The 18,882-nt window shown below is 35.3% G+C and overlaps 1 protein-coding gene across 1 annotated transcript in view; it reads right to left on the minus strand.

The window, feature by feature from the left end:
• The window catches only part of BCAR3 (BCAR3, NSP family adaptor protein), a 97,091-nt gene extending 78,574 nt beyond the window's left edge, over positions 1–18,517 (minus strand). Inside the window, exon 1 of the mRNA XM_026854457.1 lies at positions 18,418–18,517. The gene's annotated coding sequence lies outside the window, so the exon portion shown is untranslated. The remainder of the gene's footprint in view (positions 1–18,417) is intronic.
• Positions 18,518–18,882: the final 365 nt, after the last annotated feature.

Here is an 18,882-nt window from a genome sequence, read left to right on the forward strand (position 1 = left end):
TAAACAATTCAAATCCTACCTGGGTTTGTACAGTTCTGTTTCTGAACACCAGTTGTTCAGAGGCTTTTATGAAATTAAGTTGCTGCCAAAAAGTTATCAAACAGGTAATAATGGGAGGTTCCTACAGTGGCACTCTGATCTACTGAACAGATTTTTAGCTTTTATTTTTTGGAGTGCTTTCCTTTATTGTCTTAAAAACATGCTCACAGTGGCAGTCATACATATTGGGGCATATCTGAAGCAAAAGCACTGAGAAAGATGTTCTATATAGCTTTTAAATCCAACTGTTCAATACTGCAATGCTTTACTACACTGATAATTAGTTTTCTTCTTTCCTCTATCACAATATCGCAGAACTATCATAAGATGATGATGTTGGCTTGTTATACTCCAGACACAAACTAAGTGATATGTAATATCAGATTCTTAATTTACAGCTGTGCTTTCATCAAATTAGCTTCACTGTAATTTTTGCAGAGTGGTTATGTGTGTATTACAAAGACACAAAGGCTGAGTGACTCCACATCACTGTGTGGATATAGTAAGTATTCCAGGAACAACAATTCATCCTTCTTTGTCAGTTCCCCTCAGGGATTCAGGCTGTAATATGACAAGGAGCAAGCTGTGTATCATGGTATAATCCCATTCTCACCAGTTCCTCCAGTGAGTCAGCAGAGCCAGCAATTTCATCTCATCCGGTAAGTAGTTTCTTTTATTGTGCCTTTTATACTTCAGCAAAATGGATTTGTATTGTACTTCCAAATTAAGTCTAGCCTCCTGCTGCGACACAATAATTAATTGGGAAAAGTTGATTTATTGGACTTGCGCAGAGTAAGAGTTTTCTTAAGGATTTTAATCACTTGAACTGGGTGTGCCTTCCTAACTAGCTCCCTTGAATCAAGGGTCCATCAGTTTTGTTTTCAGATGTACTTTCATTTTCAGATGCACCTTTATTTTCCTCTGACATCAGGGAAATCAATAAACTCTCTAAATTACAGCCTCAATAAAGCTGACCTTCCTGTACAACGTTCTGTATGTCTCAAGTCCTATAGTGTGGCATTAAATAATACCACTGACCAAAGGTCTGCTCTCTTTGCTGATCACATCTTAACTATTCATGCTTAACTAAGCAATTTAGACAGTTATTTCTTGAATGTTCTATGGCAATTCATGTTTGAATGGCAGAAAGTTTCTGCCATTGGAGTGTCAGTTTTTGAATGCAGTACAATGAAAAACTAGAAAAGCTGGAAGTGGTCATCATGCTTGTGGTGCCACCTCCCAGAGATTTTACCATCTTAATACAAAAGAACAAATGCAAAAGAACAAAAGTTTTATTTTGCAGCCCAGGTCATAGTTCTATTTCTCCTCTCTCTTCTTTAAATTATTTGCCAAGTGTGAAGCATGTTGTCATTAGTACAGTTTAAGACAACAAATGTGTGTATTTTTGAAAAACCTCAGAAGCTGACTGTTCTGTATAAGGAATACTAAATGCAGAATGGGAAAGTCAGAAGATACCAGTGAATGACCCAAAGCTTGTTTCATCTCTGTGGCAGTGATAACATCTTAGTGAGAAAAGTAACTTTCTTCTTCAGGATTTGTTAATACAGTAACAGTAAACTGCCATAATTTCTGTGAGGCTTGTCCTAGCCTACTGCCTTAAATAAAACCCAGAAATTTTCTAGTTAAGAATTGAGCATGGTTCTCCTAATTAATAAGGTGACAGGCTGGTAACACACTAATCAAAACCAGCATATTATAGAGCCATCTCCATCTTTTCTGCTAGCAAAAAGGGAAGGGCATCTGGAAGACAGGGCAAGAGGCAGAACCAGCAGAAATACCTGAAAAGCAATCCATCAGCAGAATCAAAGTGCCACACACTGGTCAAACAAATCCTGTCACTGCGCACTAGACAGTCCAGCGAAAGCACCTTTTGGGCCAAGGACTGTGGCTGAAAGGAGTGGATAACTGACTAAAAAAAACCTGTTTCCCCTACTGTGTCAATCCTCTTGTATTCACAGAAACAGAGCTTGGTACATTGCATATAAACATCAAAGATAAGCTACCACTGCGTTGTTTTTTTTTTTTTCAGATAGGAACAATATGCAAAACCTTTAAGATTTGGCTAACTCTGCATGGAAAGGAACAACAGGCAACAACTACTCATCATGTAATAATTACTACAGTCAGATCCCATCTCTAGGCTTCCATCAAAAAGCATCTTACAAGGGAATAATTACCTATATAAGAAAGTGTTGTGAGTATATGACCTATGTACAAACCCATACTGTAGAGGGCATAAGAACATAATGTAAAAAAAGTTAACGTTCTTACAATTACGATGGTTTAACAAAATAAAAAAAGAAATAAAAGTAGTCAAAGTAGCACTTCTGATAAATCCCTTTTATAACACGAAGAGGAGGAAAAACATGGAAAAAGTTGTGAATGATCCAATTATTTTACTTAAGACAACAATTTACATTCACAAAATCTCTGGCCTTGTGAAGTGAAATACATACTTAATTCTCTTTGAAACTAATTATATGCATACAGTCTGGACCTAAACTATTAATACCACCTTCACTTTATGAATCAGCTGTTGACATACAATTATTCTCAGTATCACATAAGCACGAAGAGTTAAAACAGTAGTAAAAGGTGCTATCACAGTACTGGAAAAGGAGAAAATATGAGGTGAAGCTATTTCCATGAGGCAGCATGCGATGGAAGTGGAACAGGCAACTAAACAGACCTCAGAAAAAGTCTGGAAGTATACGGGGCGAGGGGGGTGGTGGGCATGTCAGAAAGGGAGCATGAGAAGGTACAAAAAGAACATAAGGAATCTCCTTTCTAGTATTGTACATACTACAAAAAGGAAAAAACATGCAGTCTTAGAGTTAAAATATGCAGTTGTCAAAGAGCGCAGGTAATAGTAATTAGCAGTTTCTAAAATACGTCAAACCAGTTATCTAATGTACTTTCTTCATTTTAATAATCTCATACTGTGCTGGGAGATATTAACTGAAGAAAGAAAACTCAATGGACAAATTACTGAACGTGAACCTTCAGTGCATGTTATCTGCTAGAGCTAACAAGGTGTTAGCTACAGTTAGCTTTATTATAAAAAACCTAAGTTTTTCATAAATAGTATGGCACAGCTGAATTTTCATCATACTTTTTTCCAGTGTGTTATTTTGATTGGTGGTGATTTTTACTGAAATATAGAAGAAATTACAGAGAATTTATCTTTTAGATATCTAATTTAAAATAGATCCAAAGACTGACATTCCTGTGCAGTGAGTCACACCAGCTATTTAAACTAAATGCATTTGTATGTATGGAGAATGCAAATACCGGGGTTTTTAAGTAATTTGGGGTAAACTGGTAGATTCAAAGCAACCAGCATCCTAATTATCTGCTAAACAAATAAATGAGACCACTCCAAAGGCACTAATAATTTGCACAATGCATACCATGCTGCTGACAGTATATAGAAATGGCTGACAAACTGTTAAACTACTGTGAGGTTGTATAACATTCTCAAAAAATTTATAAATATATTTGCATTTTCAATTTTGCCATCTGTGCTGTAGAGTCAAGTAAAGAGGTTTTTTTACTTCAGCACAAATCAAAAAACTTGAGTAGTAAATATGTTTTGGATCAAACCAAAACAAATTGCCCAAGGTCTTTGGCTGATACACATTTTTTATTTGTGTTTAATCTCTTTTTCCTTTTTCTTCTACCCAGACATCATTAAAATTCATTCAACCAAGACTCTGGAATATAGCAAAAACTCATAAGTGGGTATTTACTTGTACTGTCCACATAAAACATGGAGATTTGTCATCCATAAATGTGGAAATATCTTGTCTATACCAGATGTGCACTTAAAATATTGCAAAAGATCAGTTTTCTTATAGTTTAATCACACAAGTTTCTTACAGTTCTTATATCTATAGCACGTTTAGTTACTGTGCTTTCATGAGATGTGAATATGTCTGGTGGCAGCACTGTTGAAGCCAGTTTAGGTAGCTACCATCTATTACCAGCCTCCAATTTGAAGTGCTTGTTTCTCCCTTGCACTGGTTTCTTTGCTGTGCCAGCACTAGCATTTGCTTGAGCATTCAGTGAAGGGGATCAGAGACTTGATCTGGCAAAGAAAATGACCCAGAGGAAGGGGTTGTTATTTCAAGTCAAATCAGGTCTCTTATTTCCTTCACTGTACAACCACAGAAAAGCTTATGCTGGCACAAAAAGCAAGCAATGATGGTCAAACAATGAAAGTGCGAATCCGAGACATTAAATCCCCTCTCAAATTCTGCTGCAGGTTACTGACTCCTCTGCCATGCAGATCCCAGTCTGCATGTAAACATATACACTTTTAATCCATCTTGGACTGTGAAAGAAAGCAAATGAGGCATAAACTTTCTCATTTCTGCCAACTGTGTTGTGGAAACAACTACAGCGAAGGGATGGGGAAGACAGCTGGAGAGTGGCAGCACTAAGTCACTTTAGCTGTTTGATTCAGTGCAAAAATTAAGACCCTTACACAATAAAAATAATAAAACTGCACATAAAATTTCAGTTCTGGTTTGTAATACCCAAGAGGTTTAAACATCTGTTTTCTTTTGTTCTAGAACAATCTGAAAGTCTTTTAAACATACCAAGTTGGTACACATCCTAAGCAGACTCCTTCCTTCTCTTAATTAAAGGACAGGCTTGATTAAGGTGTCTGACTCCTTACCCCACAGGAGTCTATGCAGTAGCTGTATTGCTGAAAAACTACAAAACACACATTTTACTAGAATCATATTTCATGATTTGATGAAAAGAGATGAGTATTGGAAAATAGTATGAGAAACAAAGCAAAACTGTGTACCACCAAGTGTACCACTGTCTTGCAACACCTGAGTGACAAAACAGATCAAAGGAAGCACTTAAATCCAAGCAGTAACTGCATTACATTGAATTTAAAATGCAAATGAAATTATGTCCAATTAGAACCTCTAAAACACCGTTTTTAAGTCATAATCGGTATTTGTGACATAAGCATTAAGCAAAAAAATCCTGACTGTGCACATGTGAGATTTAACTCTTCCCCTCTTGCATCTTTCTTGGGCCTTCTAGACATCCAGATATTTCATTTCAAGCTTCTCCCTTAACTGTTACTATTAAAACATAACTTAAAACTGCAATTCTCAAGTTATCACAATATTCTATGGAAAACATAACATTAAAAATAAGTTGTAATCTCTAGGAAATGCACTCAATTTTAGCCCTAAATACAAATGACGAACATAAGTTTGCATGTTAAGATATCACAAGCCGCAAGCTTCCCTTCATATTTATATTGATACCAATTAGCAGAAAGTACAAGCAGCGAGTCAGATACAGGTTAACTTTATAGACACTTCACATTGTAAGTAACAACATTTTGCACCAAAAGAGTTAATTAAAGCACAAGTCCAATACTCTTACAGTGTAAGCATATGATGACAACTCCTCCTAGTGGAAGCATATCTGACAGAAAAATTCAGAAGAATACATATTTCCTAGGTATATCAGGCTTTTGCTGGTACCGGCTAGCTCTGCATTTTTTCTACCTTCTTTACTGATTTAAACTGGACTCATCCAACTTTTCAGCACTACAGAAAAATATCTATGGGCTTTTAAAGGGAGATGAAAATCAGTTTAGAGTTTGATGCTATAATGGCATAACATGTTTTACTTTTATACATAAATGAGAATCAGGTTTCAAATTAGTTTAAAGTAATCTTTTACTGTAGGACTATGTCTAAGCACTACCTCTTAAAACTTTGAGTGAGACAGATGTGATGTAAAGTAACTTACATGAATGGTGAACAATGAAGCTCTGATGATTTACTGGTGGTGCTGGGAGTGCAGCCCTCTGTGGCTCCTTTTTTGTTTCCTCTTTCACTCATACTTTGTATCAACCGTGCCAGGAATGATTTCCATGTGAATGAATCCCCTACATTTATCTGAATAGACTACTCTGTTCAACCAGTTCCATCTCCAAGGGCTCAAACTGTCACAGACATTACACATGCTGTTCAGCCTGAACCTAGAGGAGTGGTTTTTACAATAATAGCTCAGAGCAGAGCTAGCAAGAATATGCAGTATCACACAATGTACTGAGCAGACTATCAATACTCTCACTCATTTATTTTAATCTGTGATTTGCTTCGCGTTTCCTTGTTCAAATAATTGTTTTAAGCTACCATAATCAAAATATTTTGGGTAAAATTTTGAAAACTTGTTGTGAAAGCTGTATGGATACTGAATTATTTGAAAAGAAACAATTAGCATAACTATTGTTGGTAGGCTAGGCACTGAAGTGACACCTCTAACCTGGAGTTTTAGGACAGTCCAACATTTAGCAAATGTATTACAGACTACAGAGAAACAAACACAAAACAGGACTCAATTTACATATGCTGTTCTGGCCAATGTTTATGTAAAGAGTCTACAAAATACCAATCCGGATTTAAATACATACTGACTCAGCAACTCAGTAACCACAGAGCAGACTATCATTCACAGTTAATTAAAGTGTGTGCCTTAACATCTGCTCAGACTATTGTGTTCAGAATAATTCAGTTGTATGGAATATATCTATTTGAGTTCCCCCTTGTGATATAGTTCTGTTTTCCACACATTTCACAAATAATACCACAAACACTGAGTTACTTTACCCTTCTGTCAGACTTCAGACCAGGTATTTTCAGTTGGTAGGTAGCTAATATCTATCACCAGTAGCTTACAAGAAACAACTAAAACAGTGGCTCATTGCTCTTATGAGAGGCATAGACCAACCACCCTTTGTTTACCTTCCTTCTATGATGGAAGTGCAACCTTCTCTACTTCATAACATCAACATGTTTTTAATTATTAAACAGAAGCTCTAAAAACAGAAGCAGAAATTTTTCATGCAATCCTATTCAATGGGGAACATAGTGTCACAGATGTTGTGGACAGCAAAGTATGAATGACTTTAAAATACAGTATGTGCTAGGGAAACAAAACAACAAAATCAAAACCTATTTAAAACAAAGACACAGAGACCACCAAAATCTCTGAAAATCCTTAGAAAATTAACTACCAATAGCTGTGGTGATACCCTGGGGTAATAAGTATCCCTGTATATTTATGTTTTTACAACACTTTCATAAGCTTAACCTTGTCTTATGAAGAGACTGATATACTTTTGGTCTGATTTCGTGCAGATGTTCTTGCATTTCACTTGGAGTGCAGGTCTGGCACAAACCTGCTCCACTAGTGCAAATTGGCTGAAAGAATTTTGAAAGTGTCATTTTTCTCTTGCAGACTTGCACAATACTTGATCTAGCACATTGGCATTTCCCTAACTCTACGCCCAAACTAGTTCATCCTCCCACAACTGGCCGAAGTTAACATGACTAGTGTACTGTGTATACTTATTGATTGATGGAAATGGTAAACCTTCATGCTTGATGCAGGTCAGATTTGCCCTGGCAGGTGATCTGATGGCAATCAGGTGATCAAGTATTAATGAACCTAGCATCACCAGAAAGGACTAGTACAAATCTCCAAATTCATTCAGTACATGCAGCTTAGCAGACATTTTGAAGACTAGGGCTAACTGTAACAGTATTTACGTGATGCAGACTCTAGTTAAATAAATAAATAGAACTAAGATCATCAAGCACTTCAACATAAAGTATTGATCACTATAGCCTAGTAAGACTTTCCTTCTGTATGTCTATGTGTTTTTTTGTAGCTAGATGGGAATTAATTCTACCTGCACCTGAAGCCAATCACAAGCAGCATTAAGTGTCAGTGCAATGCTGAACTTGAGCACTGTTGAAAACACTCTACAGCTGCTTCTCAGTTTGAACAGCCAGAGCCTATAATGAACCACCCAACAGTAACAGACTGTAAATGCATATGCCATATAATCAGAAATCTGGTTGAAACTAGCATACTAAGCTCTCTGTGGGGAGAGGGCATCAAGAAAAAATGAAATTACAGTTGTGATTGCAAGATAACATTTTACTGTAGACTAATCCAATTTAAAGCATTCTAGTCCTTCTCCGTTCAATTCCTCAGCCATATCAACCCAGAAGTTAATTACCTCCATTGCACCAAATCTACTGTTTGCATGATCAAACATTAAACTGGATATGTGAAATGGTTCTCTTTTACAAAAAGAAAATGACTGCCCCCCTGCAGAGCATGGCTTTTTAAGAAATGTGCAGATCCACTCAAGCAAAGAGTTTGTCTCAAGTTCTTTAACTACTAGTTAGTACTATAATAGGTTTCTGAAATGTTTTATCATAGAATAGATTCATCTTCACCTCTTTTGCCCTTCAGAATAGGAAGGAAATAGTAGGATTGTTGTATTTTTTTAATAAGGCCACTCATATACTCTGTACTCCTGAATCAAGCCCCACAGTTTTTTGTTTAATAATAACATGCTTTTTATTTGCCTTCTGGTGCTTGAGCTTTTATGGTAAGTTTAGGTCTTTCTTTCAAGTTGTTCTACAAATGATGTAAATTTTTTAAAGGCTGAGATAGTCACATGAACAATTAACTCTAGGAATTGAGTACTACCTAATCTACCAAATTAGACTTGTGATAAGAATCAAACTGGCAACAGTAATAACAAAATAGAGCACAGGTGTGTGTTCGATAAATTATGGCCAATAGACAAACACATGCTCTCTTCAAGTTGTGGTTCATTATGCCCCTATATTGCAGTTTATGGCAGCATAAAAAAACCAAAGGACTGTATTGGCACTTGTCACACCAGTGCTAAATCAATCTTTTTAGTTTAAGATACTGATAAAGAGGGTTTGAGTAAACTCAGCTGATCTTCCAATTGAAATGGATTAGAACAAAAGTCTCAGTTTATCAGAACTTGGTTTCCCCTTTTCTGCAACAGCTTGGTAGTCTTTGTGCTCTCTACTCTGCAACCTGCCTGTGCTCTCACATATGCATAGTCTTACTGCTTGGCGGCTATAAATTTCTGAACTGTGTAGTTAACAACAGGAATTGTGTCTTCCTGCCTTCCCTCTGCCTCTCACTCCTACCCATCAGTCTAGTACTCCAAGCTGCAAAGCCATGTCTGGTACATTTCCCTAGCCATTTATGCAGTCATTTTTGTTGACTTTTATTTTACAATTTCAAGCACAACCCACAGTGTAAACGACTTTTATTTTAACGGATTAAGAGGGAAAGATACTAGATAAAACATTTCATATTGATTACCTGGATTATAACTGTTCCAGGTAACAATCTCACAAAACTAACAGAATCCTAGTGATAAAATATACTTAACAATAAGATAGATATATATATATATATATATATATGTAAGGGAACAGGAAAAATACATGTCCTACTAAGACATGGTGCTTTCATTTAACACAAAAGGCTTATTTTGTAACTTTTTACAATAAATTAAATTACTTTGAAAAAAACATTTCTTCCTTATAAAACATAGAAAACTGATATCATAGCAAAAGATATTTTGTTCCAAAAATTCCTGGTATTATTTCTAAAGCAAGTGAATGGCAAAAATATCTACTGCTTAAAATGTCTGGTTACCCAGCAAAGATAATGAAGTGATAAGAACTGTTTAGGGGGTTAGAGCCGCACATAACACACAAGCTGCTACCTCCAGATATATTTCATAAAGCTGCATAATAACAGAAATAATTAACTTTGAAATGAAAAATAATTTCGTTGTAAATTTAGTCCCTTCAGAAAGTAAAATCACTTGCTGATTTGTTTCTTTTTAATCAATTTATAATTACACAGGAAAAGAGTGCATTTCCTAATGATGATTAGTAATCATAGAATCACATAGGTTGGAAAAGATCCTTAAGGTCATCCTTAGACCCTTGAGTCTAAGCAGGTTTATTAAAATAAACTATTGCATTCAGTGAGAATGATCGAGAGAGGACAGGAACAAATATGTGTTTAACCTAAACTCTATTTTAATTTTAGATTGATGTTCTCTCCGTCTTCTAAACTGTACGTCCTTGCACATGTGATATTTAGGGCTAGAACTCACAAGACTAGGTAACTTGCATTGAGACAGCTAGCAATAAAAAAGATGTCGGAGTATCATGAAAACGCACTAAAAATTGCAGCAGTTCAGAAGCAGCTTTATGGGGAGCTCAACCATAAAGGGCAGTATGGGTCATAATCTCAACCACCTTCTTCGTAATCTGCTAAATCAAGTAATCTGCTAAATCAATCTGCCTCTGAGTCAGACAGATCCGTTACTTACTAAATTCTAGCACCTGATCACATGTACAAAAAACAATAGCTTATTTTCTACTACACCTTTGGACCCAAAGAGCTAGCTAGCTGAAATGTTAAGATACTTGGGTTCTAGTTGGAGAAGACATTGGTGGTGAGTCAGGAATTTTTTTAAGTCAACTGAGTTTACTTGCAAAAATGCTACCAGTTGTATTTTTGTGAATACAGGGCAAGTCTGATAAACAAAGAACTATTTTCTTTCCCTTTGAAGATATGCTAAAGGCAGTGGCCAGGATTCCTAGAGCCAGATAAAAACCACCACAATTAGATAACACAAAATGCTAAACCAGTCTAAACTTGTGATGACAATTCAAATTTGTTCAAAGTATTTTTGATTAATTTTGTGGTAGCAAACTTCATGCTTTACTAAATCTGTCTACACAACAGTTTTACTGATCTCTGCAGATAGCCCACAGGATTTGTTTCCAGTGCCTTCCTGCTTCCCTCCTACTCCTCTTGATGCAGTGCTACTGCATTCAAGCCATGAATCACCTTTAAATGTAGGCTGGATTCTACTGATTTCTCAGTCACCACCACTGAGGTTTCCTTACCTGTTGCTTCTGTACTGCAGTTTTCCTCCTAACAAGCTTCCATCAATACTGTACTGTGTACTGAGCCTCTCCATCAGAAGGTTCTCCAGCCTTGCCTCACCATATTATGTAGCAATCTACATGCAGAGGCAGGATAATCCATACAGCTGCAATATAAGACAGCATCAAATAGAACTTTAGTTCTCAAGTGTAACTCAGCTGTGATTCAGAGGAAAGCTTATTGCTTCGGCCAAGCCCTGAATTTACACCAATATCTGAACACCTGTTGAGTGACACAAGCGTATCTTAGCTTGTGTTAAAATCCCAATGCATTGCAGGTGAAGCACTGGATTTCCACCTGAAGTACTGCTTTGCCTTTCATGATGTCAAGTCAGTAATCTTGCAATTACCAGATAAACTCCTCATCATAAATTTTATGCAAGTACAACCTGAAAGGAGTGCTTCAGTGCTTTTAAACACCCATCAAACTTTCCCTCTGTCGGAAGCCTTAGTATTCTCATTAGAAGAGCAGAAGACAGAAACAGCTCATTTACAACTCTGCACAGTAGTAAAAGCAGCTCTCCTTGGAGACATTTTTCTTCATTTATACTCCACCTATTTTAAAGACATTCTAAGCATTTACAATACAATAGTAAATCTGCATACAAAAGTAACACAGACTTGTGCATCAACAGTCATATTCCACAAAATGAAACTAAACCAGAACCTAGCTCATCTCCTGTCCTTGGAGGTCTTGTTAAATAGACAGGCTTTGAAAGTGAACCTAGATTAGACTCACTGTGGGGGAGGATCTGTTCTCTCTTGGAACAAGAGAGTAACCAAGTTTCAGGACTGACAGTATAGCATTGTATTGTAAAACCTGAAGTTTATTAGCACAAGTATCCATGTTAATCTTAAAAATCATGCTAACATTAACTGATGCATCCAGAAATCTGATTAAAGAAGTACACCAGTCTGTAGTGTGTAGTTGTGAGACAACTATATTAACATCTCACAAGTATATTAAGCTACAACATTAAGAAATATTTCCATAAGATATTGAGTATTATAAGGAAATTTTCTGCTCTCAGTTCTAGTGACACAGCTGGGCATGGGTGTATAGACAGACTTGTACACAGAAAGACAGCAAAACACCAGTCAAGAACACTGGACTCGAAGACTTCTGCCTCCTATCTGTATGAAAAATCACTGAGAGCCTTTCTTTACTTCACTGAAATTGTAGAGATCATTGATGGTCCTCAGACTTCATGGACAGAGCAATGTGAGAGCTTTCCTAACTGTTTTTGCTAATTTTGATCTTTTTTCATTTTACTGCAGTTTTTCTGAAGTCATTCTCTAGGTATACCTAAACAACCCTATTTTATCCCTCTCCTCAAACCATCTCATACTTTTACTTTTCACTTTCCCTCTTACAGGTCCATAGACACTTCCACTTCTAGAGGAGTCTTTCTAAAAGTATTTTCAAAAAGTAGGAAATAAGCTCTGTATTAATGAGAAAGGCACAGAGAAATGTAAGATGCAGTGAAGAGAAAGAAGAACAGAAGCTAAAACCAGCCAGACGAAAAGACATCGAGAAAATTTTAAGCTGAAGTTTGTAAAGAGAGTAAAGAGACTAGAAAAAAGGAACATAGCACAGACCAAAACAAGATCTGAAAGCCTGCAGTAAAGCATGATTAGAAAGAAAACTGACAAGCAAGACTGACTAGAATTTTCCTTGTTTTTTTTTTCCCCCCACCATTACATGAGCAATAGTGCAGTTTTACTAGTGGAAGAGTCTGTAAACATGTTAATTGCTCTAGAAGTAGATCAACACTTGGCTAGATAATAGGTTTCCATTTTTAAAAATAAACATTTTTTTCTCCCCATTGTTAAAAAAACCTCCATACTTGAATTATATCAGTTGGTATGCCATCTTTTGACTGAATCCCTATAAAGTGATGCCTTCTGCAAGGCAGTTTTTTAATTAGCTTTATTTTGTCAGGTCTTAAGGGAGAGTTAACATCCAAGGTGTGGGATTTTTTTAAAACTTGGGATGTAGGGTAAGAGATAGGAGAGTATACTGCTGAAATACAACTGAGTTTCAGACAAGCAAATGCATCACAGATTTAAAAATAACAGATCTGTCTAAAATAGATCCATCCACTCCTTGACAGTGAAATTTAGGATTAAGAATATCCCTGTTTTTAATCTTTTAACTGTGTAATGAAACCTCAAAGTTTCAGAAACTTTGTAAAGAAACCACCATTTTTTTCAGGTGATATTATGTCCACTGTATCAAAAAACTTCCAATGGATTTTCACCACTTAACAGTTTCCAGAACAATGAGCTATTCCATTTTACAATTGCTTTAAGTAATTGGTTTAAGGTCCTTTGCCAATACAATAAAGAAGCACGAAGTTCAGAAAAAAGCTGAAGCCATAACTGGATTTTAAGTTTTGTGAGTTGTTTAGAGATGAAAGTAAAACAATCAGACTTGATTTCTAAAGAAGAAATCACAGTCCTTGAAAATATGGGTACATAAGACCTCTAAAAGACAGGCATCAGAGATGCCAGTGGAAGTTAGTGATTCTGGAGTAGGGTTCAATATTTCTAAAAGTAATTTTGGTATTTAGTATCTAAACAGTTATTATTCCAAAGTTCAAAGTCCTAGATATGTCTCATTCTGGAGAAAATAGGTACTGTTACAGAGATCAACAGAGAAGATCTCAACAGAATGGAATATATTCAGTTACCATTTTAGAGAACTGATGCAGCTATTCCATGACCAGTGTTACAGTCCACTAATAGCAACAGCCCTTCTACAGATGAATGTCAGGCTTTCCATAAATTCTTATGTGCCAATTTCATTGATGCTCCTATCTATTCTTCTCAGATTGAGACAATTACCTCAGCTGTCAGTGAGTAGTGTAAGGTGTGGTGATGCCCCAGCCAGCTCACACATTCCATAGAACCACAGTGATATTTTGGGGAACAACAAAAAAAAAAATCTCAAATGTTATGGTAAGTAATAATAGGTTTTCTATAACGTTACTAGTAACCGTTTACTCTAATAACATCAATTAATAAAGTTACCAACTATACTATATATAGATATTTGATAAATTAATTCAAGAAAGAAAAATTTTAAAATAATTTATTCTGTTCTCCCAAAAACTATGTCTAAAAAGTCCATTCTGTCAAAATTCTGTTATACTATTTTCTTAGAAAGCTATCCAGACCTAACAGGAGACTAATAAATACAAGGCAATTCTGTGATGTAATTCAGTTAAAGATAATTGCACAAAAGATCATTCTTTACTACAAAAATGTCTCGTATATTTCCACTAAAGAATGTTTGAAATGGAGTTTGTTCCTTACTCCATTTATAAAATGTGCAACAGATTAGATGCTTACCCATATTTGTGGATCTGCAAAATGAACTTCACATTCAAATCAGTGTACTTATACTGCAAATATACAATTTAAATCTGAAACTGTGTGCAATTTCAACAGTCATACTGAAATTACCCCCTCTTGGGTCTAATTATCAATGAAAATTAATAATTTTTAAAGAAAATACTTTAAATAATTATGTATAAACTCTTATCAACATGTCTTATATGTAACAAACAAAAAAGCCATGATCTATTCCAAGGAAATTCCTATTTCCTTGATTTGGAAATCAAGACAGTTATATTGGATAACAGTATTTTTCTTCTTAAATGTTATCCGCCTGCATACAAACTGAGTCCTTTTTTTTTTAAAAACAGGAACAACCTATAAACACCCCACTCCCCAAAAAACCTCCAAACAACCCACAACACTTTTCACTCTACTATACCTTTTAGATCAGTGTTACAATAAAATACCAGATAGCCCTAATTTCAACTGTTTGAGACAAGGATAATACAAAAAGAGATCAACCAAACTGAAGAAAAGAACGACAGCATATGAAGTGAAATGAAATTATTAAAAATACAAATCTTTTTCTCATTCTAAGATACAAAATGTTTATGATGATGGAGAGCTTCAAAAGCACAACCATATAATATTCAGTAAATGTTAGCTATTGTTCAAAACCATTCAACTTTTACTGTCTCTCCAAAACTACCACTAGGTTCTGTAGTTGAAAAAATAGTCATGCAACAGGGAACTGCTATAGCAAGCCTAATGCTGAGGGGATTAGAATTGAAAGTGAGACCACCAGACTTTCTTTTCTGGCAACATAGTTCAAATCCCAAGTGAGACAGACAGTGGGATAAATGAGCCAGAGGGCCTTCATTCAGCCTCCAGCAAACAATACACCACAAAAGATCCATACATCATGCCAGGAAAATACTCAGCAAGAATGAGAAGCCTTGAAAACAGAAATTCTTGACTCAGAGTCTGCCTTGAAGGTCATTGCTCTAACACTGCAAAGTTCATTTCATTTGCATTTGATATATTGATATGTAAAGGAATTTCTCAGTTGCTTATGATCTTTTATTTCCTGCAAATGATCCAAAGAAGGAGACAAATATTAATCTTTTCAATTTCATAGCTTGGTGGAAGGGGACTAAAAGAAACACTCCACATTATTGAAGGAGCTACTGAAAACATATAGACAAACTTTAATCTAATTTGTATTAAATTAAAAAAAAAAAAGTGAGACATAAAAAAGAAATAGTCAGATTTAAAGTGTTCAGTTTCCACACCAGAACCTCCCTATAAATTAATAAGCCTACATGCATTTGCTAGTTCAGGTCCTGCTTAACATCTTCTGAAAATATATTAACTAATTAAACATGATGAACTGATGTTTACTGATTTGCTAACCCCACTTTATTTCTAAACAAACCTATGATACATTGATTTTATTTTTTTTAATTCCCTGATGTAGAATGAAATGAGATTAGACACAGTTAAAGCAGCATTAATCTGATGACACTAATCCACAAATAGTGACAGGCCTTTCATTAAAAATATACAGAAAAGTCTCCTCCAACAGTGACTAGATTATTTTCCTTCTTTTCAGAAACCCTTTTATATGACAAAAAGAGTTCTTAGACTAGCATCTAATTATCATTTCAATCATATAATACACTGCAAAGGATTATGCAATCCTTGCACAATTTGGAGATGTAATTTACTGCAGGAACCAATAATGCACTTAGATACATATCTTCAATGCAACAAATCAGGTAGGTAAGTGTCTAAATATTAGCACTGGTGATTGCAATCAGCTGCTGGTGCAGGAAAAAAAAAACATGGACAGTAAAATAACAGTTGATTTCAAGAATTTTAGATTTAGCAGTTTATTATTTGAACTCAGTTTATTACTGAGCGTGACCAAAGAGGAAGACACAAAGAAACATTTGCTTCTTTATGAGCACTTAAACCAAATGCACACGCACACAGAGGACATTCACTAATCCAGTCCACCATTATAATGCTTGTAAACTGCTGAATTATTTTCTTTGACTCGAGTCTGATGAATAATCTGTCTGAAAGTATTCTTTAGCCAGATACATGTATCTTCCCCTAGCTGGTTGATGAAATAAAACTAACTTTAGAAACACACTGCAGTTCTTCAGCAGTAGGGACCATACGACATGGTATTCTTTATCTTTTGAAAGTAAAAACAAACTAAAAATATATGTCATTCAGTCAGAACATATTATAGTCCAAGGAACAAAGACACAACATCTCATTTCTTGAAGTCAAAGTTCTAAGCTCATAAAATTCAAGCACCTCTATCAATTGTATTTGCATTTTGGTTTCCCTTGTGTTGAAGCATGCTAGCTGCCAGACTTTGAGGAAATGAGCTTGAAGAGGGGAACATGAGTGGATGCTACAAGCTTCAGCATTGACAAAAACATCACATAAAGGAACTGTAAAATTAATTACACCATGGGGTCTTGCCTAAGAGTGACATGCTTTTCAAAGTTCTTACTAACTTCTTCCTTTGCTGAGAGCATGGCATATAGAAATAGAAAGCACAGCCTCTGACCCTTGCACACAGAACTAAAGCCAGGACAAGGGCATGACATATATTGCTGCTGTAGCTAAGTAAAGTTTATCTGCATACTTGAAAATCTTTTTTTGACAATGCCAGCCACTGGAGAGAGGAATGTGTTGCTATCATTATAAGGAAACCTAGAACCAGGGGTATTCTGGTATCATGGTGGTGAACATGCAAACAATAAAAGGCTGAGAGAGATCAAACCAACAATGTTTAGAAAAGGTGTATTATGTATACAACGCTATTTTACTGGGAATTTTTGAATATCATGTTGTATTTGGCACCCTCTGGTGTTGACTGGTGCTGAGAGTTAAAATTCTGAGAAAAAAATCCACTCTGTAACCTTGTGGAGACAGTCCTGATTTAAGAACAGGATCTTATTATTGTAAAGCACAAAATTAGTGCTCCAAAAGTAAGAAACAGACAGAAGCACTAGAACGCAATTCATATAACTCAATAGTAAGAAACCTTTGTCTGAATATCTGAGAAAATCCTTGTATTTTTAATACAATTTGATGAGTTACTTCTTAAATATCTCTCTGCTTAAAACAAGTTATTATTAAAAGGTTTTTTGTTTTCAATTATATATTTGATACAAATAAGATCACTACTACTGCAACATTGACATTAAAACCTCTTTTAGTATGGCTCACTGTACCATCCCTTATGAAGGTGTTGCTTGTGCCATGACTGCAACATTTTTCCAAGCACAGAACAAGTACAGTCATGTGAAATGAGCTCTAAGCACTACTGCTGTAAAAGTTGGGAAAGCAGACATTACACCGATGAGTATTACAGCTGTTGTTTTCCTAAGCCTTTTCTATCATACTCCAAGTGTTAGATCACAAATGTTTACATGCAAACTTGTCTACGTAGCACGTTTCAAGTCTTTTCAGTTCTGCTGTGTCTCTTTCAAAGCAGTCATTGCATCTTTTTGTTTGATAGTAAAGTTGACATAAAATTATCAATTACTAAGCAAAAATTTATTCCATATATTCCTGTATTTTTCCTCAAGATTCTCCCTTAGTTTTTCAAAGGCAGATGAAAAGATATGTTAAAATAAGATTAATTTCATCTTCCAAATAATTTAGATTGATAAATTGACAAAAAAATATATAGACCCAATTCAGATGCCTGAAAAAAAATAAAATTGCCCATACCATTATACAATATGAGATTCCCTGTATTACTTAACTTGCAAATAGTTAACACACCATTTTTATGAAAAATGCAAACCCTGTAAAATCTTATGATAAACATTTCTCAAAATATTACATTATTACAAAGAAGATTTTTATCTTACTCTGTCACTCTGAGAATACCCCTTACTATTACATAACCACATTTCTTTTAATTCTGAGTTTTAAAAAACAGCACTAGCATACTGAGAAATAACTGCCACAATTAAGATCCAAGGTTAAGATCTTCCCAAATTTTAGGCCCACAAAAAAATTGGTTTGGAAACATTTGCTAGCACACCTAATGAATTGTTATTAACCAGCAAGCATTGTTCACAATGGTAAGACAGTACTGATGAATAAACAAACATGCAACAGCTCTTACCATAGAAGAATTTATCATGGTCTATTATGTACTCTTAAAATGCAAAAGCTTCTTGGCAAAAGACACACCTTGAGAAGTCTTATGCCCAATCAGCAGTCAGACCTGCTTAGGAAACAGCAATGAATCACAGTGAGGATAACTGAGCAGTGAGGTCTTGAGTTTTTTCCCCCTAAATCAAGGGGAAGCTCTATATCGTTTGAGTGAACTTTTTCACATCTGATTTTTAATTATTATTATTACTTTTCTACTCGATGAAAAATGTGCCAGCAAGCCATTATGAAATACATGTTCCTACTTTCAGCTGAGAGTTTTGCAGGCTATTTCTTAAAAAATATTTCTTACAAAAAATTTCTTCAAAAAAAGTTTACTTATAAACTGTAAGAAAAATTAAAAAAAAAAAAACAAAACAAAACAAACCACACAAACCAAACAAAACACCCCTTCCCCACAAACAACAACAAAATT

This window comes from Athene cunicularia, assembly GCF_003259725.1.
Source record: "Athene cunicularia isolate RWA chromosome 8 unlocalized genomic scaffold, athCun1 chr8_part1, whole genome shotgun sequence".
NCBI classification, from domain to species: domain Eukaryota; kingdom Metazoa; phylum Chordata; class Aves; order Strigiformes; family Strigidae; genus Athene; species Athene cunicularia.